The sequence below is a fragment of the Zootoca vivipara genome, chromosome 1, assembly GCF_963506605.1.
Source record: "Zootoca vivipara chromosome 1, rZooViv1.1, whole genome shotgun sequence".
In the NCBI taxonomy this organism is placed as follows: domain Eukaryota; kingdom Metazoa; phylum Chordata; class Lepidosauria; order Squamata; family Lacertidae; genus Zootoca; species Zootoca vivipara.
In genome coordinates this window covers 100,246,113-100,264,702 of record NC_083276.1, presented here as the reverse complement: position 1 = coordinate 100,264,702, position 18,590 = coordinate 100,246,113, and the positions used below count along the sequence as shown (strand labels likewise).

Genomic DNA, 18,590 nt, shown 5'->3' with positions numbered 1-18,590 from the left:
ACCTCTGAACAGGGCTAAAGTTATTCCACTTTCATTTCAAGTTATTCCTTTTCATTTTATGCTGTGGCTGTCTTTTTCAGTCATTTTGATTTAGCCCATTTTGCTTGGGATGACTGTAATGGTTGTTTTATTATTGTTGCATCTTGTATTTATCGTCACACACACACACACACATATAGCTGAGGTGTACAATTTGTTAAGGAAAATAAATAAAAATATGCTTATTTCTCCTAACCCCATGAGCCGGCTCCCTCCCTAGTCCCAATAATCCCTCCCTAGTCCCAATAATGGAGGAGGAATTAGCAAAATTTAATTCATGAAACAGGATCTATTGAAGTATGAAACCCAACACATGGCACCCTTTTTTGTGGGTGCTACTTACACATTTGTTTTAGCGCTAACGTGTCAAGTCGCACTGCAGGAATCTCTTGTTTGAGCAGGTATTAGGCTGTCTTGCTATTCTTATTCAGGATTCCATTTCAGCCTGGTCAGGACTTATTAGAAGGAAAAGGTCAAGTAGTCCAGATCTCACATCATGTCCCCTGTCCAGCCCTACACAGATGAAACAGCAGGCCCAAAGGGTTCCCTTTGAGGGACAATGTAAAGCCCATCTCAGTACCTTATCTGACATAAATCAAATGTAGCTCTATCAGCACGTGGCTTAAGTGTGTCTGGGTTCTACTCCAAAGCTGCTAAATAATTTTTAAAAGTACGGTATTTACTTTAAGCCTGTGCAAGGTGTCTGCATCAATGTAAGAAAAGGGCAGCGCTGAGAGCAACGGAAGTTGCCAAGTAATGAAACAGTGGCCGTGATGTCAACCTTATGATGATAACATGACATCTAGCAACGCTAGGCTTTAGGGTGGCTGTTAGAACACCGGATTGGAACCTGAACTATGTGTAGCGTAACGTGGCTGTACTTAGTCTTCTCTCTCTCTCTCTCATTTTATTCTCATCCTTTCCCCCTTTCCCTTTGGTTACATAGCTTAACAAGAAGGCTTTGCATTTTAACATGGAATAACATAGCTGTTATCATTTTTTTAAAAAAAATTAGATTTATTTCCCACCAAGGGTGGCTTACAATAATTTTAAAACACAATATCAAAACAGTTTTAAAAAATTAAAGCCAAGGGAATGGGGTGAGTCCTTAAATATCTCTCTCTCTCAGGTGTCGCAGGCCAGGATATTCACCAGGAATAACTTAAAATAATAATAATAAAATATGCCGATATATTTGAAATGCCACACTTCTGAGAAAGGGCAATGTTGATTATGCATTCATCATTTATCTCCAGCTTTGGATTTCTATTCTCCAATAATGCACCTTGACTGATTTCAAATCAGCACCTGTTTCCCTGTTGCGATTTCCGGATGCGGCCCCTCTGAAAAAGCTCCGCTAACTTCGCCAGCTTTCAAAAAGCCACACTTTGGAAAACTGCACTAATGGAATACCCCTGTATAAAGTTATTTCCACGGTGGCTATCCCTATTGGAAGTAATGGGGCCTGACAGTTCCTTAGTTAAAAATCATACAGAAAGGTCACTTTTCCTTAAATTATCTATTGAATGCCAGCTGTTCGCAACTTCAGCTGCCTCGCTCGGTTTCCGTTGCTTGAAATGTCTCCAGCTTTCGCGCAACGTTTGTCTCAGAAGATGTCACTGAAAAAGTTTGTGGATAGTAACACCTCGGTGGAAGTAACCCACTGCAAATGCACTTTGCATTTGTCCTTGCCTGTGGTGGCTGAGCGAGGCGGTGGTGACAGCAGGGTGTCTGTGTGGCGAGGAGCGGGGAGGAGGACTAAAGTCTGGAGAATGTTCAGGTTATTCATGCTGCCTGTTGCTGCACTTGAGTTATATCATAATTTCCCATTTGCTGCACAACTTTATTCTATTTTTATGCTCCTGAGTGATGGGGCTTTAAGTACTCACAATTGATACTTCCGTGGTGTGAGCCCTATCAGAGGGCACCTCTGATAGATAAAGCTCTCTTTCTTTCTCTCTCTTTTTTGCTGGAGAGGGGGGAATGGGGTCACAGTCAAGGGCCTTCCTTTTCTCTGCTCTATTAAAGCTATAGCCATTCTGGAACTTCTCTCTCTCTCTCCCCTTCCCTTTCATGAAAGGAAACTACACTCAGATCATGCTTATTTCACTATCAAAGCTCCCACACTCAAATGTTTCTCATTACTGGCCAGAATGAGCAATGGTCATCTTTGGATCATAATTAGAAGCCTTACTCTTTTTTTAAAAAAAAAAAACACACCAACACACACACAGAAGGCCATAAGATGAAACATCACACATCATTTTCTGATTTTTTTAAAATAAAAAAATGAAAAGTAACTAATTTCCATGGTTCCCGTGGTATTTAAATAAACCTGCCACCCTTATTTCCATAGATTAATGAACAGCAAAAAGATATATGGCAAAGGTTTACGCTCACACTCTTTCCTGCCTTATTGGGGGCATTCTCTTTAATTATAACGTAAGTGTGATTTAGTAGTTATTTTTGTAACCTGGCAGAGATACTGCCTCTGCAGACTTTGATTTTAGCAAATACCACTACACCAGTGTAACAACCGGTGACCTGTGCTAGCTATACTTCGTAGCAATTAGAGAGCCCAGTTGCTGCAGAAACTCGATACATTTGGAATATCGATGTTTATCGTGAATTTATTTTAAAACATAACGGGCTGAGATGCACTCCGTAGCAGCTGGACAGCATCACATATTCATTGCACTCACCCCCCCCCTTTTCAAACCACCCCACCCCACCCCCAGCCTGGTTTCCCCCCCCCCCCCGGCTCTCTATTATGTGATCTTTCAGGGGGCTTGTCGCACGCATTAATATGCAACTGTTCTGTTTTCTTTCAGAGGGCTTGTAAACTCTTTAAGCAGCAGAACACAGTTTCCAATTGTTGCAGTGCTGAGTGGGTGGATAGGAGCCGGGGCTGCCGCCTTGTCCAGTTGTAGATAGAATAAAATTGACAATGATGCAATGGAGCTGGCATCTAGACAACTCTGAGGAATGAATGGTGTTGCTCCAGCAATCCCTCCGGTGGCCGTAGGTCTTGGAATAGGCTAGCACGAGAAGGGTGGGTGAAAACCGATATGCACTATTACTACATGTATAAAACCTAACACTGGGGCCATAGCACAGGTGGGGGGTTCCTGTTTATTGATTTTTATTACTCGCTCAGAACATACGCCTAATGCTTTTATACTCCGGGAGCCCCAGGAGTGCTCACCTCAGGTAATAAACCTTTCTGTACTTCGCTGTAGTAGTTCGCCGTTTACACGGAGGCTGGCGTTCTTTCTTCTCCTTGTCTGCACAGAGCTTTGCATGCCTGTCTCTCTTTCTCTAGTTCTCTTTTGTAGCACACAGCTCAAAGGAGGAGAGGAAAATAACTCGCAGTGCAAACATTTATTCTGAATTTGAAACACTGTCCATTCCCTGGCTTAGGGAGATGGTCCCTTATTTCTAATTACTCACATTTCCAAGAAAATTAGTCACACAAACTTATGCTATGTGTTGTCTCCGAGGTTGAAAGCAAATTAGGTTTCCAATAAGACAGTACATCAAAGAAAGTAGCATGTTCTTGATGCAGATGACTTTTTTTTTTTAAGAATTATGGTTGGACATTTTTGGCAGACAGATTGTCTTTTACTCCATCAAAATGACAGTTTCTTTTGTAACTGCTACATTCATAATTAGAAGGAGAGAAGCAATCTGCCTGATTTAATATACTAAAGAAGTTTAGCGTCTTATGCTGGTAATTTCATTATTTAAAAATATGAATTAATTGTCTTAAAATAATATTGTTAGAAGTATAACTAGTAGGATTATGGAGCTAATTCTTTTTTAATCAACGCTTCCTATTAATACACTCCAGACTCTCATATATATATATATATATATATATATATATATATATATATATATGAGAAAGTTTTCTGTCAGGTGTGCAGCTGTACGATTCAGAGGAGAACACAGGATAAAACTGAATAGGATAATCCTGGCTGGAGAATAAAATCCCCCCCCCCAAATGCAGTAAATCCTCATCTAAACAGAACCCCTGAGGGACCTGATCTGAGCGGGATCCACAAACTATTTAAGGTTCGTGGCTTTTTAAAAAATGCATATAGCAGCTGACTGGGGCAGGGGCTGAACATTATTGGGGAATTTCAGTAGGGGCTAGAGAAGGCATTTTAACTCTTTCTTGCCCTTACTGTGGTCTTGATTAAAACCATTCCTCTGAAGGTACTTGCAACTGAGAGGAAAACCCACATTGGCACCAGTGGGGGATTTTCTCTTGATACAAATAGCAGCCTCAGAGGAGGGATCGTCCTCAGGATTTGCAGGATGGGTGGGGAGGCTTACAATTCCCTGTCCTCACCGGCTGCAATCTGATAATTCTCAGCTCCACTCCAGCAGGTGCTATATGCAGTTTAAAAACAGTGCACAAAACAAATGCAGTGGTGGGAGGAAGAGGAAATATGGTACTGGGAGTTAGACAAATCAAGTTCTGGGTAAAAGAGTTAGATAGCGGCTGACTTTTCTGTCTTCCTGTCATTCCCCAGTCCTCATTAACAAATAACTTACTGAACCTTCAAGCTGCTCCTTTTTTAAGGCCAGAAAGATCTGTTCATTGTTTGATCATGGAAGAAGGAAGTGACCTGGTCTGGAAATGGAGCATTTCATGTTTTTCCAGAACACTGTTAAGAAAAACACACTTTTAGCCAGGAGCTAGTGTTGCTATGTTCCAACCATTCTCTAGATACCCTGTCCAGAGTCCCCTGTGACAAATTATCCCCAGATCATGCAGAGAGGACCCCCCTGGTTTCTCCCGTGACAGTGTGTGATCCCCTTTGAAAGGGATTAGACTCTGATTCTCTGCGAGTTCTCAATGCACTCGAGAAGCCCCAAAGCAATATATAATGCAGGCAGACCTCAAAGGTATTGCTATATATAGTTCGAAATGAAGGTTGGGGAAAACACTGACATTGACAGGTATGGGTTTACTATACTGTTTTGTGTTTTTTATCTAGCTAAAAAAAGCATGTGGGTTAGAGGCAATTTGTAGACAATTTCATGATGGATCATGCTATCAATGGCTGGTAGTCAACATAGCCATGTAGTTTAGAGGTAGCAGTATCAGCGATATTTTTTCTGGAAAAAGAGGTGCCGGAACTCCCTCGTTCTCTTAGAATGGCAATGGTGGCACCCACCTGAGAGGTGCTGGAACCAAGGTGCTTTGAGTTCCTCCTGGAAAAAAAAGCCCTGGGCAGTATGATTCTGAATTCTTGGGGATTGTGAACAAGAGGCTGCTGTTGTGTTTATGCCCTGCTTCCAGAGGGCTTCCAGAAAGTGTTTGGTGGCCCACTGTGGGAACAGAACGCTAGACTAGGTGGGCTTTATTCTGATCTAGCAGAACGTTGTATATTCAACATTTAGACCCAGGGACACCTTCTGGTGGAACACACACACACACACACACACACACACACACACACACACACACACAGTTTAGAGTCTGAAACCATAGCTCACTTTTACTTCTGCATTTCTTGTTTCTGGATAAAACATTAAACTGTCCTTTTTATATGGAGAAGAAATAAAACCTTTCAGCAAGCTGATTTCTATGACTGCAGGGGGCTGTACATATTAGAAAAGCCTTCGGGGCTTTGGATATAGCCTGAACCTTAGCTCACAAGGAACGCTGATGAGACAACTGCCTCTCTTCTTGAAAAAGGACAGTCAGGGACAACATAGGGCACTAAGATGGACACTCAAAACAAGCATAGGAAAGTTCTTAGGGAGGTTTTTCCCCTATATAGGGAAGTTTTTAATGTTTGATTTTTTTAAATTAAAATTTTATATCTATTGGAAGCCCCAGAGGGGCTGGAGCACCCCAGTCAGATGGGCAGGGTACAAATAATAAAATTGTTGTTGTTGTTGTTATTATTATTATTAGTTGTTGTTGTTGTTTAGTCGTGTCCGACTCTTTGTGACCCCATGGACCATAGCATGCCAGGCACTCCTGTCTTCATTATTAGTAGTAGTAGCAGTAAATCAGCTGGACAGAATGTGCAACGTGTAATGGCAACTGGTCATCTGCAGCCACTGTGCTGATAGAGAACAGCAGAAGTGAAATCCTTTAATGCATGTGAACTATGTGGAATAGGTGTGCAAACTGGGTATGTCTCACTGACAAAATATCTCGCAACTGTGTACATACCATATATTTAAAGCACGTGACACCTACCCCAAAGAATCTGGGGAACTGTAGTTTGTGAGGGGCACTGGGAATTGCAGCTCTGTGAGGGGAAGTCATGTGCTTCAAATGTGCATTCAATGTATGGCTTGTATGATAAGAGTGAATATTTTATTATTGAATGATACCAGTGGCACAATATCAGTAAGGTAATTGACCTGGCTCCAGGCAGTGGCATAGGAAGGGGGTGCGGTGGGTGTGGTCCGACCCAGATGTCATCACATGGGGGGGGGACAAAATGACAAAAATATGACTTTAATTTTTTTAAAGGGCTCATGAAACTTCTTCATTCAGTCAACAAAATGCAGCTGGCCCTGGGTGCCACACCGTGGAGTCCTGCACTTACTGCAGGGCCTACAGCATGCCCGACCCATGCGTCTCTCCTAGGAGTGAGGTAGTGGCTTGGGCACCTGCAGGCTCCAGGCGCTGCCTGAAAAGGCAGCATGGGGCTTGCGTCTGCCCACCACCTCAGCCGCCCTACAGTTGAGGGGGAGACTGCAGAGAGGCTCCATGCAGTGCGCCCTGCCTTGGCTCGCCCCGCCTCCATGGGCGGCTCGCTCTGCCCCAGCTGCAGGAGGCACACGCCACACCGGGCACCCGGACGGCTAGCTACGCCGCTGGCTCCAGGCACTGAGATTTGGTTCCAACAAGCACCATACAGCCTACAAAGGCCAGAGTACACAGTCTTCCTCTTTTTAGGCAATTGGAGCATCACACACTTCTAAAGAATGGATTAACAAGTGTGCTGACAGCCAGGTAGGCAGTCATCTTGCAACTGCCAGCAGAAAAGCCACTTCCTTGAAGTAGCATGTGTGGGTTGAGGAATGGGGGAACCAGAGAGGATTTCCAAGGCCTATTTCTCAGTGTTGCTTCTGAAAGGGATTCCCCCCACAGACAGGAGTGGCTGTAGGATTCCCCCTCTAGCTCCCCTGCTGAACCTGTGAAGAGATGCTGGCAGAAGGTCAAGCATGGGTGAGGGGAAGGAAGGAAGGAGGCGAATAGTCACTGTTTTCTCCAAGGCCTCCCAGGAATCAGACTAAAAACTTTTCAGATACATTTCAACTTTTGTACACCGTGTGAGTACAGCCTAGTGCTTATTCTAAGTCCTATGTTCCGTATTCCTCCTCAGCTAAATATCCAAATTTCGGAAGTTGGTTATTGGTAACAGGGGAGATTATTGAATTTGATGTTTAGGTTACAGATATCTTGGGTTGTTTCTTCTCAATAGGCAATTCGGTTTACATTTTGTTGACTCCACTTTGCTAGCCTGTCCTTTTGCTTCCCTCTGATTTTCTTCTCTCGTCCCCTTCCTCCTCCTTACACTTTCCAAAGTTCTCAGGGAATTTATTTGTATGTGTTTTATTTTCACACACACAAAAAAGAATTTCAGGGCTGTAAGCTTTGCTCTAAGGCCACTGCAGGGGCTTCAGCTGCAGTCCCACGCTCTTTTACAAGCATGTCATTACAGATCTGCAAGTGAGAAGGCAAATTCTCCCTACGGCATGTATCGAAACCTGACATAAGGCCAATAGGACACTGACTCAGAGGACCATTTTTACCTACATTCTAAGCCTGCAAAATTCCCCCGTGCTACTGAAAGAGTTTTGTCTTGACTACAGCTGATGTCCTGTATTCTAAAACAACCTTCCAAACTTGGGTAGCTCCTTTCACTTCTCATTTGTTTTCAAGCCCTAAGTTATGCCTTATATGACATATATGTTTCTGTAAACTCAGAAGGCGACTGCTGGCAGCTCACATTTTCACACAGCTTCTTCAGTGACCCCTAACATCTGCCTAACCCCATAGCATATACAAACCAGCTAGGACCCGGGCGAAAGAGTAGAGTGCTATTTTTACTGTGTTTTTAGGAAAACAAGTTTGTTATAACACCAGGCCAATAATTTTTCTCAAAGCATTTTTTTTATTGTCACAGTTTTCTATTGACTGTCTGTGTGGTCAGCTTTAATTCTTGCGAATTTTGTCTTCTACTGGGAAGTATCCACAGTTTGCTTTTTTATTACTTGTTGTTGTTGTTGTCGTTGCCTCCTCCTCAGTGTCTCAGAATTTTGAACTCTTCTTCCTTTGTCTCCAAAAAGGAAATTGCTAAAAGCATTTCCACCTGGATGTTTGAATTATTTAAGTTGCAGGAACCAGACCTTTTCCCTCCTGAGTAGTTGTGTGTTTTAAAGGCTAAAATTGCTTCATCATGCCAAAACAAAAGTATGCATACATTATTTAGTTAAACCTGAGGAAAATACAGACTTTTTCTAGTGATCTTCCTATGGCTAGCTACTTACATTTCAGAATAATTGATGGGGTTTGTCTTCCTTCTCTGAAGTAATATTGTGAGTTTTATCTATACCGTTTTGCAAGATAACTAGAGAAATCTGTAGATTTATCCAGACTGTCCTGTATTTAAACAAAACTAAATGAGAATATGTAAGCACTAATATTTCATGGCAGATGGAGTGGGGGTGGGGGACTATACAATTTTTTCCTCTACAAAGAACAGGTAACATACTATAGTGAATGTTCCCAATGCCATAGCAAAGGTTGTGTCAGCACTTTCATTATTATCTCTGTTTATGAGGAATTTATAGCTCAACTGTAAAAATACAGAAGGAGCAATTTTTAAAAACCTACTTCCAGCTGACATTTTTTATTAACGCTGGGCCAGAGAGTCATACTCTCACTCTCACTGAATAGTACCGTTCCCTCTTCAGTAAGGTTTGTTAGTTAGCCAGCCTCACAATTGGTCCAATGCTCATTTTGGGGGGGGGGGGGGAATCTTGCTTTTTGTAAGTTAGGCTATGCTTAAGTATTATTTTAGTAAAGGACTGTGATTCAAACACAGGCATACACATTGTTCCATCAAGAGACCTATGAAAGCGACAGAAATGTTTCCTTATAATGCAGAGTCTTTGGATAGATAGTATTTGATACTTGAGCTGGATGCGGCCTGTTGTCTGCTATACAGCAAGTCTTTGCCACCTACTATAGCAGAACTGCATTTCTGCATGTGCGCTCTAGGTTGATGTAATAGGTTCAGGGGAAATTATTTGCTTACTTCTAAATTATTATGGAGAAACAGTTGTTTCCAGGCCACACTCAGATCTTTCATGTAAGCACTAAACTTGGATATTGGACAGATATCAGAAATATTTGTCAATGAACTAGCTTGCAGTTAAATATATATGCCATGATTGGACAATCATTCATGCATCCCCTTTTCAGCATGAGAAATCAGTCCAGGAGGTTTTCAATTAACTATCATTTCCTGTTTCATCCCAGTCAGGAAAACTGCAGTTAGCAGCTTCAGAATGAGCCAAGATATTAAACTATGGTTTGAAGCTGGTTTAATACATTAGCTTGTTCCAAAATTAGTAACCATATGATACCAGTTTGGGTGAAATGGAAAACCATGGTTAATTAGAGGCTTCCTAGTTTAGTTGAAGGTTGTGTGAAGAGAGAAGGAAAAGCTCTGCATGCAACAGCAAAAAGCAAATTAATACTTCATCTTATTGAATTTAGATGTGATAATCTAAACTGGTTCAGTGGCACATTCGATTTTGCTACCAGGTAATATGTGAAACAGTTCTGCCGTGTCCATCATGGCCTTTGCAACATAAAATACAAATCATACTTAGTAATGTGCAAAGTATTAGTGAGCATATAGGGAAAACGAGGTTTTGAAAACATGTTAAAGAATTTTGAAGGGCAAAGTGGAAATGGAGAGGTCTGATCCCATTCCTAATTGTGAATGCAGAACGAATGGGACAAGTATAATTAAGGAAGCTGGTTACATTTGTTCCTAACATAAGCCACTGAGAGAGGTTGATCTGTGCAAATGGCTGCATTTGCAATAAGCATGCATGGCCTTAAGTTTTACAGTTTGGACTCCAAAAAATTGACATTTGAAAAACAATTAGACCACAGATTAGACTCCTAACAGTGCATCCAGCAAAGCTCATGAGAGTTCACCAAATGACTTAGGAATAGGGGTATGGCAGGGACCCTTTATCTTTTGTTCTCTGTGCCAAAAACTTGCAAACATCTTTAGCACCACTTTTAAGGCAACCTAGCTATGCAGGGACCAATCACATGGTGACTTCAAATGAAACTGGAGTTTTTTAAAAAAAACAGGAAGGAAGGAAGGAAGATAGATCCATATGAATTCCTGAATGATTGTAAATTATAAGACTGCAACAGCACATTGACTTAAATATGAATTGCTTGTCACTTTCATAAAAGTGCATCAGTCAATGGCTTATCATCAGAGTCTCCATTCATGCTTATTTTCAAGCTGTACTTTCAGGAATGACCCAATAGCACATGTAGAACATTTTATTGCTTTCCAACTGTGTTTGTTAATTTATCATGATGGGTTTGAGTTTTAATCCTATCTTCCAAATTGTCACCAATTCCTTATGATTTTGTATCATTTGAACATGTACTGAACATACTATTTACCTCAACAGCATAATATTTAGAACATGAGAACAGTTTTACTAGCTCAAACAAAGGGTCCATCTGCTGCAACATCTTATATAAACTCTGAGATCATGCCTGTCCCTTTAACAGCTTCAAAGCAACAAGATAACTTACATCAGCTGTGCCTCCTGTTGGTTCTTTCACTAGTTCATTTCCTGCTTCTCTTTTGCACTCCTCCTTTTCTTCACCATAGCATAGCTGTCAAGTTTTCCCTTTTCTCCCAAGGAAGCCTATTCAGCATAAAGGAATTTCCCTTAAAAGAAAGTGAGAACTTGACAGCTATGCCATAGTGAATTAGGCTTGGGCATAGTCACGATTTTTGTTGGGGACGACCTCCTCAGTTTGCTATATATTTTTATTGATTTTTATTGATTTGGGAGGGCAGCTGCCCCCCTGCCCCTCCTTAGCTACGCCCATGCAGTAGTGGAGAAACAAGTAGGGTTGCCAGACTCAATAGAGGACAGGACTTCTGTGCCTTTAATTGCCCTGCTCTCTTTTGAGTCTGGAAACCTTAAAGAGAAATCAGCAGACCCTTTGCTTGGAAATTAAACAAAGGGTCTGGTGGTTTCTCTTTAAGGTTTCCAGACTCAAAAGAGAGCAGCGCAATTAAAGGCACAGAAGTCCTGTCCTCTATTGAGTCTGGCAACCCTAGAAACAAGGAGAAATGTGCTGTGGCTGTACCACTTTTTGGTGTGTCATACCTTTGAAGGGATACACGTAATCTCTGCCAAGTCAATTAATTCTAGATTTAGAGGGCATTGCAGAGCAGGACAGAATGCTGTTGAACCCTGCACAGCTTTCAGCAGTGAAACTCTTGGCAAGAAGATGTATGTGCTGACTATTGCATTTAGTAATCACTGGTATATCTTGGCAGTTCTTCAACTGTGGCAAAGCAAGTAAGGTCTGCTCTATATATGAAGTAGAATGTGGTTTCAAAAGGATCTTTGCAACACAAAGTTGAGGCTCAAGAGCAGGCATCCCCAAGCTTCGGCCCTCCAGATGTTTTGGACTACAATTCCCATCTTCCCCGACCACTGGTCCTGTTAGCTAGGGAATCATGGGAATTGTAGGCCAAAACATCTGGAGGGCCGCAGTTTGGGGATTCCTGCTCAAGAGTCTTAAATGCTCCCTTGCACGTAGGAAAGTACCACGTTCCCCACACCCTACATTCCAGCTTCATACCTGCAAGGATTTTTAAAAAACCAAACACCAGCATCATGGGGGAAACAACAACAAAACAGTGTCTGTCACCAGCAGCTTGATGTGGAACAGTCCATTCTGCCACCTCATTCTTCTGCACATGTAGACCAGGCCATGCCTACCTCAGTCAAGAAGGAAATAATAAAATGGAACAAAGGTAACCAACTGATGCCATCAGACCACCGGATCAGTGACACTATGGTACCTGGCAAGAATGCATAACCAAGTAGTTCTATTGCCATGAAATAAAGCTGACTCCATCAATTAAGAAGAACCTAACATCCTTCCCCCTTTTACTACTATGATGCAGGACCTTGGCATGATTCAGTTGCGCCATACTGTGAACAACACAGCAATCCCTCCAGACTTAAGGCTAGTTCCCAGCAGTGGAGCTGGACCACCACACCAAACAATTGCTCCATAGAACAAAACAGAAAACTGACAGATGACAGGCCAGCTAACTCCCAAGGAAGAGAGAGAGTGGAGGCCTATAGAGACTTATGGTGGCTTCCAAGTGGGGACACACAGGAAGCCCCTTAGGCGTCATTGGCTTCAACCGCATCACTCAGCATACCTGGGACTACATATATTATGCTGGATCAGAGGAGGACAGCATCTTCTGTCAAGAGGTGCATTGTTATAGAATAGAATAGAATAATTTATTGGCCAAGTACCAAACATACTTGGAATTTTGCTTCGACTACATTGCAATGTCAACGTACCTTTTACAAACACTGTTCCGCTCACAATACAATAGCACAGCAAAGGAAACCCACCCATAACTGGCCACTTGTGAAGTTTCTGCATTTTTTTTTAAGGAAGGGATATCAGAATCATAGTCTATGCTATGCCATTAATCTGCCCCTTCCTGTTTTGAATCAAGCTATGCAGATGGGCTATATTTGAGCTAGGCCTTGGTCCTGTCTCTCTGTGAACAGGAAAACCTTGAGGAAATAGAAATGCTTAGGTAGTACCTGTGACATGGGGATCTCCATACTTTTCTTTCAGAGCTCCTCTACTCTTCAAGGTGAACCCTTGTTCATCTACATCCTTACCATTTAAGTATTGCTTACAGGCTCAGGACCTCCCTGAAGGCAACAAGCAATTATTGTCGGGATTGGCATATGATAATAGACAAATATATTTGCAAGATTTTTAGAGTTCTCAATACTTTTATTCAACCTGTCCCCCCACACTTGTTTTTATGTGCTATACCTCTTGTGTATGCCAAAGAAAGTAGCCCATTTTTTTCTGAACTGGAGAGAGAAAAATAGGAGTCCTGGAAGGAGTGTTAGTTATTAGCTTCTTCTTTTTTAAAAAGAGAGAGAGAGAGGCTGACATGGGCATTTATTCATGATCAGTCACTTCAATTTTTGTGCTGCAAACTTAAACATGTTGGGTCCTGTAATGTTTATCAAGTTACAGAAGACAAATGCATCATCAGGCAAAATATTTGGTAAGATAATATTGAGTCTGAAAGACAAACCATCAACAACCTATGGGGCTGACGCTTAACTCAAGGCCAGTTCACCTGGCAGCATGATAGTCTATCAAGTGTGCACCCCACCAGGAATATTTGCTTTTGTCTGCCTGGATAGAACTTGTGCATGGTAAGGTTTGCTGTATGGCTCAATTCACCACAATTGCCAGTCTTCTTAAATGAGTTGCACAGATTTTCATCACAAAGTTTGGCCTAGGAATAGTGGAGATTTGTGCTCATGGAGAACTGGCTTCCCCACTTCCACACATGCCACTCAGACCAATCCAAAACGTCTGCACCAACTTCAAAACAAGCTCAGTCCGGGGTCTTGTGAATGCCTCCATGGCAGCAAAGGAGAAATAAAGCACAATGCTGACAGGCAGTTTCCCATAATCGTGAATCTAATTCCCTTGCTTAGCCTGTATTGCCAACTGAAAACTACCGTTTTGCATTATTAGAAAGAAATGTACTGCATGTAACCATAATATAAAGAGACCTGGGTGAATAAAACTGTTTGCTGAAATATTGTTTTCAAAATACACAGAGTCATTTCACACTTTAACTTACACCTTTTCATTACCTGCTAATAAAACTAGAATGAATAGATTTGCCTAAACTTGTTTTGCTAATAGTGTTAGCCTCCTGGGTAAGGCAAACCTTCAGAGATGCACACACTAAATTATAACAGCCGCTGTGCTTTTCTCCTCCCCCTTTTTTAAAATTAACTTGTCTAATGATAAGAAATGGAGCTCCCTCCCCACCTCACCCCATTCCAAGACAGGCTCATATTGGGGGGGAGCTTATTTCTACTTCCTCCCACACCCAGAACTATAAGCAACCTTGTACCATAGATAACAGAGTTAAGTATAGAAAATGCATTGCTCAGTTGTTCCCGGTCTCTCTACTGCCATGTGAATGATAAATCTTAAAACAGGGGTGATAAATCTTTTTTTTTATTAAACTTATAACATGACTGCTGCACAAATAGTGTGCAAATAGAGAAGGATATACATTTAATTTATTCCCAGGGAATTCTGTGAAAGAACATAAATTGCATTTTGAAAGCTTCCCACCATATAAAAAGTTCATTTTGATTATGTGTGTGTATGTGTGTGTTAATTGACATTTCCAAACTGCATGCCCTTCCTTAAAGAGCAAATATCTGTCATGTAGTTATAAAACCAGCTCTAATTTTCTTACTACGAAGCCACAGATAATCAGCCTGTAAATTTCAGCCATGTTGCTACTCTCCACGTATGTGAAGCCGTAAATTCAAAACCGTATGCAGGTTGGTGAAAATTGAGGTCTAGGCAGCAAAGCATGTCCATAAACTTTTCTCAGGTTATTGGAATAGAACAAATCAAAAGCTCTTCCTGGTTGTATGATATTCTCTTTTGATAGACCCAGACTGCTTGTTGTTAGCAATCCAAGTGCAGAGGTTAGTCAGAGCAGAATGTAATTTCTAGCAATCTGACAGACCTGAGGATTGAAGCGGCAGGTTTTCCCTTCCGATTTCAGGGAATTGCTTCTTACTGTGACAAATGATTAGCTGTTATCTCTGACTGAATTTGATTTCTACAAGCAGCTGAGTCAGGTAACTTTGCAGCATTTGAGAGCTGTTTCGTTTCGTGTTTTTTTTTTTTACAGTAAATGAAATCGGCTCTCAAACACCTCCCACCTCCCCCAGTCATATGTAGCCCAAATCAAATCTTTCCTGTTGGGAACAGTGAACAACAACTGTCTTTTTTCTTTTAGTATGTGGGGCGAGTGTTAACCAGAGGCAGATTTACCAGTTTATCTCAACTTGTGACTGATTGGATGGATAGGTGGGTGGGTGGATGGATGGATGGATGGATGGATGGATGGATGGATGGATGGATGGATGGATGGATGGATTCGGGGAGGAACTTGATGGATGTTAACATCTACATTCAGCAATGTTACAGGGGAGTTCCTTTAGCAAGGCACTGTGGGAGAAAGCCAGAGCTTTCAATGCAGCATGCAAGCCATAAACAAAACTACTCAGAGTGAGGTGGTATAAACTGGGTTACTAAATTTGGTTTTGCATTGTTTCCACACAAGGGACTGAATTGTAATGTTAATCTGATTAGACTCATTAAGAATGCAACTCACCCTAGTGCAGAGAGTCCACTGGGAGGTTTTCTGCATCACTTCACCTCACATTAAAGATTTAACCGTGGCTTGACACTTTTGCTAGTGATGGTGGTAGGACCAGTGTGTACTGACTGTTTGGGGGGCTGATTTCCCCCATTCCAAATCTTGGTCTCGGGTCACTCTTGCTGGGCTCAGTTCTTTCACCCTTCACAGGACGATGGTGGAAAGCCCAGTTATGATATCATGGTATCAATTCTAGCACATGCCCAGAGGACAACCATGTTTTCCCAAGTGGCTCAGGGGCTATCAAAAATAATTCGGGATTCAGATGAACAGGAGTGCTATTTATGGAGGGATATACAGGCATGGTTCCATGTGACCAACACATATTCTGAGAGATAAGAAAAGGAAGTCATATATTTGTCTTTAAAGGAATGCACTGCTGAGTTGCAGCCTAATATAAGGTGGGTCACAATGGCAGCCTTGCCACCTTAAATGTGTATAATTTAAAACCAGTTAGTAAGTTTCCAGATATACATTTGGACTAAAGGTGAGCACAGGGTCTGAAAAGATCTGTTAGGTCCACCAACATACTGGATATAGGATATTATTATTATTATTATTATTATTATTATTATTATTATTATTAATACCCCGCCCTCCCTGGCCAAGACTGGGCTCAGGGCGGCTAACATCAGGTATAAAAACAATTGATTAAAATACAACTTAAAAACAGGATTAAAATACAAATTAAAATGCAGCCTCATTTCAGTGGAACCCCAGATCAAAAAGTGTTTGCGGGGAGAAAATGTCAAATCTTCACCAAGGCCAGCTATCCAGACTGGTCCTACGTGGGCTAGGAAAAAGCCAGGGAAGTCCCCAAATAGGGGTTCCATCACAGAAGGAAAGGGAAAGAGGAGGAGGGGAGTCAGGCTGTTTCCAAGCCAAGAGCCAGGCGGAACAACTCTGTCTTACAGGCCCTGCGGAAAGAAATCAGATCCCGCAGGGCCCTGGTCTCATGAGACAGAGCGTTCCACCAGGTCGGGGCCAGTGTTGAGAAGGCCCTGGCCCTAGTTGAGGCTAATCTGACTTCCTTAGGGCCCGGGACCTCTAGAGTGTTGCTATTTATGGACCTTAAGGTCCTCTGCGAGGCATACCAGGAGAGGCGGTCCCATAGGTACAAGGGTCCTAGAACAAGACTGAAGTTGTAAAGCATTCCAAAATTCCAACTCTGAAGCTACTTCTGTGTAAGTATTCACATGAAACCATCATGTGCCCCTGTCATGTGTGATTGGTGCTCGTGCATACTTTTTTGCTATATACATGTTTGGAAATCACAGCCAATCACAGCTTCCCTGTTATCATTATGGCATATGCGTGGATTGTGATATAATTCCAAACGGGAGCTCTTTCCAGTTAGGAATTGTGTATACATTTGAGCAACCTCCAGTTACTGCAAACTTTGGCAAAGCTTAACTGTTTTACTGTTCCTTATCATGATTATATGTCTCATCCTTGAGCCACTGTACTGGCAAGCTCACAAGTTTATTTCTTGGTAGAGGGCATGGGGAATTCTAGAGCATGAAAGGCGCCATAGGAGGGGGAAAGTTTCTTGATCTAGCTGAATTCCTAATTCATTGTGCAGCTCATGAAACAAGAACGATCTTAATAAGTGAATTCCATGAGATTTCTTTTCCTGTTTGACTTTTGGCACAGTAGTCCTTGGTGCCTAGTTTGAGCCTGGGGCTTGGTTTCAATCAGACTTTTGTTTGCCTAAGTACCAGTGTTGTCGTCATGATTATGGCTCATAACCCTTTTTGTTGTATTTTGGATAGCCCCTCTTCCCTCTCCTAACCTTCCCTCCCCATTTTGGTCATATGCCCTTAAAATTCCTGCTCGAACTGGCTGCTGGCGGTGGGTGCTCCTCGCTTTCTCAACTGATCCTGCCATTTATTGAGTAATGTAGGCTCACAATGTGCCTATCGTGAGTGCCAGCTGTGAAGCAGAAGCGTAGTCCTCCTGCTAACCTCTGGTTAAGCACCTCAGCTGGGTTGTCACCTAAGTGCGTCCAGAAAGACGTAACAGTTGTTCAAGTTGGATGCAACCTCTTGGCAAATTCTCCTAAGCGAGTCCTGTTGAAATGGCTGTGGAAATGTGACATTGCGCAGCTCCCATTCCTTTCGCCGAGGCTTGTACAGTATAGAACTTCCCAGTGGATTTGGTCTTGCTGGGTTGGTTATGGTTTATTATAAACAAGAATAAACACAGTCTCGAATTAAAGCATCTCAGAAATGACTGCTCGCTCTGCACCATTATTTCGGAACACAAACATACCACCGTTTTGCATTATAGGGACCCTGGAGGAGTTGTAGCCTACATTTTTACATGAAGCAAAGCACTGAAATAGAAGATGGGGTGAGGAGGACAGGAAATCTGATATGATGCATTTGACCTGACTCAGGTCTAATCGTGGCCTAGTCCAACCCAGGGCTTGGCCAAATCAAAGAGAAATTCTTTCTGCCTTATATATATCTATATATCCTGGCTTACTAGTTCAGAGGGCTAGAGCTCCCTAGTGCAATTCAGTACATGGAGCACATCACATTTCTCTGATCAGTATACAGGTAAGACCAACCCGGCATCATTAAAACTTCTTCGTTTGGGTGATTAATTTTGTTTTGTTTTACTATCAGCTTTTGAGTTAGTTCCGAAGGCAAGGGAATTAGCATGCCAGATGTTAACAGGAAGGATGTGAATTAGTTTAAATCTATAACGTACAAAGTAAATAAAGTGATAGACTTACAAGGCTATACATTTCCTGTTTGGGTTTTTTTTTTTAACCAATTCCCTTATCAGGGTATACTTGAAAGGAATATGTCCTACTACAGAAGGCAAATGCCTTGAGGAATGTAGAAAATATTAAAGGCTTGCGTCAGGCGTTTAGGTTTGGTCCAGGTTTCCTGTGTAGTCAGCCCTCTTGTCCCCACGTAAATGTTTGGCTCCCCCCCCCCCCCTTACTCCTCCTGCTTTCCC

General features: G+C 42.0%; 1 protein-coding gene across 5 annotated transcripts in view; it reads left to right on the top strand.

Annotated features, from left to right (window-relative positions):
- The window catches only part of ZEB2 (zinc finger E-box binding homeobox 2), a 168,117-nt gene that overhangs the window by 71,225 nt on the left and 78,302 nt on the right, over positions 1-18,590 (top strand). Inside the window, exon 1 of one of the 5 annotated variants that reach the window (XM_035131093.2) lies at positions 2,802-3,249. The exons of the other annotated variants lie outside the window; for them this stretch is intronic. The gene's annotated coding sequence lies outside the window, so the exon portion shown is untranslated. Of the gene's footprint in view, positions 1-2,801; positions 3,250-18,590 lie in introns of those variants that run through there. 5 annotated transcript variants of the gene reach the window in all.